This window comes from Equus przewalskii, chromosome 17 (genome assembly GCF_037783145.1).
Source record: "Equus przewalskii isolate Varuska chromosome 17, EquPr2, whole genome shotgun sequence".
Classification (NCBI taxonomy): Eukaryota; Metazoa; Chordata; class Mammalia; order Perissodactyla; family Equidae; genus Equus; species Equus przewalskii.
The window spans coordinates 70525174-70528774 of NC_091847.1; the positions used below are offsets into that span (position 1 = coordinate 70525174).

At 43.3% G+C, this 3601-nt stretch overlaps 1 pseudogene across 1 annotated transcript; it reads left to right on the forward strand.

Moving 5' to 3' along the window:
- Positions 1 to 2503: 2503 nt before the first annotated feature.
- Positions 2504 to 3601, forward strand: LOC103561499 (glyceraldehyde-3-phosphate dehydrogenase pseudogene; annotated as a pseudogene). Its single transcript, XR_547456.2, has one exon. The product of XR_547456.2 is annotated as a glyceraldehyde-3-phosphate dehydrogenase pseudogene (transcript).

Here is a 3601-nt window from a genome sequence, read left to right on the forward strand (position 1 = left end):
TCTTTCACTAATGACAGTTCTTGTACCATGTGTGTATAAAAAGGTTAATGGTTTTCTTGATTTTCCAACTCCATTAACTGATCACAAATAAAGAATCACTCTAGTTGAAGAAGGCTACATGATATCTATCTAAGCAATATGATAGTCCAAATATCTCCCCTGACACTTACCTTTAGAAGCCATGTATTGAGATGGTGGTGTTGCAAGACAGAAGGAACCTGGATCCCTAAGTCATCAAGTGAAGAAGAACCCCCAACCCGAGGCACATTGGACTTGGTGTGAGCAATAAATAAACATTTGTTGTACTAAGTCAATGAAATTTCAGGATTCATTACCACAATGAAGTCTAACCCAATCAAACTAAATAAAAATGGACTGGGCTCTGGATATGCAAAAAGGAAATGGCCACTCTGAAAATTCTCAACCATAGGACTGTCCTCATAAGGGCTTGGGGTCCAAATTTATGTTACCAGCATTGTTCAGAAAACTCCTAGCTGAGAAATTAACTTAAAGTTGTCCCTAGCTGCTAGCACTCCATAGGTATATGATCAAAATAGGACTAACAAGGTAAGTATTGATAAAGCACCCCAAATATGTGCCCCCAAGACAAAATTATACAATTACAGCATATGAGGAAACAAGCCACTATGAACAAAGGCCATCAGATAATAAATTTAGCCCAATGACTTCAGATACTGGAATTATAAGACCTAGAATAACACATAAATGTGTTTTAAATTTTTAAAAGAATGAAAGATTGAATCCCAAAACTCAGAAAATATCCTGTCTGAAACAAGCAGACAGATTTTAAAGTAAAATAAATAACACAAAAATTGAAATAAAAATACCATGAATATGTAGAAATAGTAGGTTAAAGACATCTGAAAAGATTACTCATAAGTAAGAAAACAGATGTAAATAAATTATTCAGGAAGACCTAGGAAGAAAAAGAAATAAAAGGAAGATTAAGAAACATGGAGGATAGATTGAGGGTGAATATATTTTAATTGGAGTTCCAAAAGATAATGAATAGATGGGAAAGAAGCAAATTTGAAATAAACGATGGCTGAAAATTTCCCTGAATCGATGAAAAACATAAATCCTCAAATTCAGGAAACATGATATTTCTCAAACAGGATGAATAAAGGAAAATCAAACTTGGACAAATCATAGTGAAAATACACAACTTCAAAGACAAAAAGAAGATTTTAAAGCAACCAGAGAGAAGAGACAGATTCTCTGCAAAGGAGTGACAATTAGGCTGACTTTGTTCAGTTAGGTACAGATTACAATATTTTGTGAATAATCACCTATAAACATAGATGAAATGCAAGAATGGTTTGACACTAGAAAATTTATTAACGCATTTCACTACCTTAACAGATTGAAGAAAAATTAGTGGACCATCTCATAAGAGTATGTTAAAATGGAGCACTTTTCTGTTTTGCTGAAACCACAAAGGACAGGAATAAATAGTAAGTCCTGCATAACTGCACATTCTAAAGCAAGAGTCTGGTCCAACTGCAGAACGTTCAGAAGAAATGGTAGAAAACTAGTTCAGTGACACTTGGCTCATCACATAATATGAGGATGTACACAGGGAAGTGAAAGTCTTGATCAACTGGTTGAACAAATTGGCAGAGAATATTCCTTTGCAAACAGTCGTTGGACTGCTGTGCACTTCTTCCTGACAACTGCCAAGGAAAGCAGGGAGAGGGTGCTTCAAGCCAACAGAGATGAAATACAAGGAAACTGCTTGATATACATGCACCTGGGGTTTGGAACTTACAGAGGATCAGTTTTTTAAACATGCCTGAAAAACATAAAGGTAAGAGGTTGTAGCTATGGACCCAAGGCAGCAGCGAATAGAGAGGTTAGCCTGAATTAGAGGTGGGTGGAACTTCCTGGAGAAGGAAACAAGCAGACAAAAGAACTCCTGAAAACATAGAAACTGAAAGGCAGAGTCTTAAATGTGAAACTGAAGTTGATACAACCTTTCACAAAGGAACTGGGGTTGAAGGTTCCCAGGAAAAAAGCCTCTGGATAGCTCAGAAATGCTTTCCAGAAAGAAAAACAGCAGCTTTGAATGTCTGCCAAGTCCATAAGTTTCTACCACTGAAGCAGGAGAATACCAGCCACTTAGACCTGTTCTGTTTTCCCCCTAGCCCCTCCCCCTAGGCCTGACTCTGGAAGTCTACAATAGCTAGTGGGCAGAGGAGGAGGCAAAGTTCTGAGGAAAGAAGCTGACCATGATCCTTGTCCCACTTCAAGCTTCCAGGCCTAGGACAAAATCAAGCTGGGAAATGGGAAAGGATCTGGGCTGGGAAAGCTCAGATTTCAGATATCCGCCGCATGGACAATTTAGCTACTGAAATAAGACTATTTCTGGGCTTAGAAGTGATTGAAGACTAGCAGTGGCAGGAAACACCACATGATCTACACTACATTTGATCCAAGGTCAGGAAAAGAACTAGGGCACAAAACATATATGAAGTGAGGCTCTCTGCTCCTCCTCGTTCGACAGACAGCCGCTTCCCTTCCGCACTTCTAGCCGCGTGCCCGCGACGCGATGGTGAAGGTCGGAGTAAACGGATTTGGCCGTATTGGGCGCCTGGTCACCAGGGCTGCTTTTAACTCTGGCAAAGTGGATATTGTCGCCATCAATGACCCCTTCATTGACCTCAACTACGTGGTCTACATGTTTCAGTATGATTCCACCCATGGCAAGTTCCATGGCACAGTCAAGGCCAAGCACGGGAAGCTTGTCATCAACGGAAAGGTCATCACCATCTTCCAGGAGCGAGATCCCGCCAACATCAAATGGGGCGATGCTGCTGCTGAATATGTTGTGGAGTCCACTGGTGTCTTCACTACCTTGGAGAAGGCTGGGGCTCACTTGAAGGGTGGAGCCAAAAGGGTCATCATCTCTGCTCCTTCTGCTGATGCCCCAATGTTTGTGACGGGCGTGAACCACGAGAAGTATGACAATTCCCTGAAGATTGTCAGCAATGCCTCCTGCACCACCAATTGCTTGGCCCCCCTGGCCAAGGTCATCCATGACCACTTTGGCATCGTGGAGGGACTCATGACCACAGTGCATGCCATCACTGCCACCCAGAAGACCGTGGATGGCCCCTCTGGGAAGCTGTGGCGCGATGGCCGAGGGGCTGCCCAGAACATCATCCCTGCTTCTACTGGTGCTGCCAAGGCTGTGGGCAAGGTCATCCCTGAGCTGAATGGGAAGCTCACTGGCATGGCCTTCCGTGTCCCCACCCCTAACGTGTCAGTCATGGATCTGACCTGCTGCCTGGAGAAAGCTGCCAAATACGATGAGATCAAGAAGGTGGTGAAGCAGGCATCGGAGGGCCCCCTCAAGGGCATCCTGGGCTACACTGAGGACCAGGTTGTCTCCTGCAATTTTAACAGTGACACCCACTCTTCCACCTTCAATGCTGGGGCTGGCATTGCCCTCAACGACCACTTTGTCAAGCTCATTTCCTGGTATGACAATGAATTTGGCTACAGCAATAGGGTGGTGGACCTTATGGCCCACATGGCCTCCAAGGAGTAAGAGCCCCCTGGACCACCAATCACCCAGCAA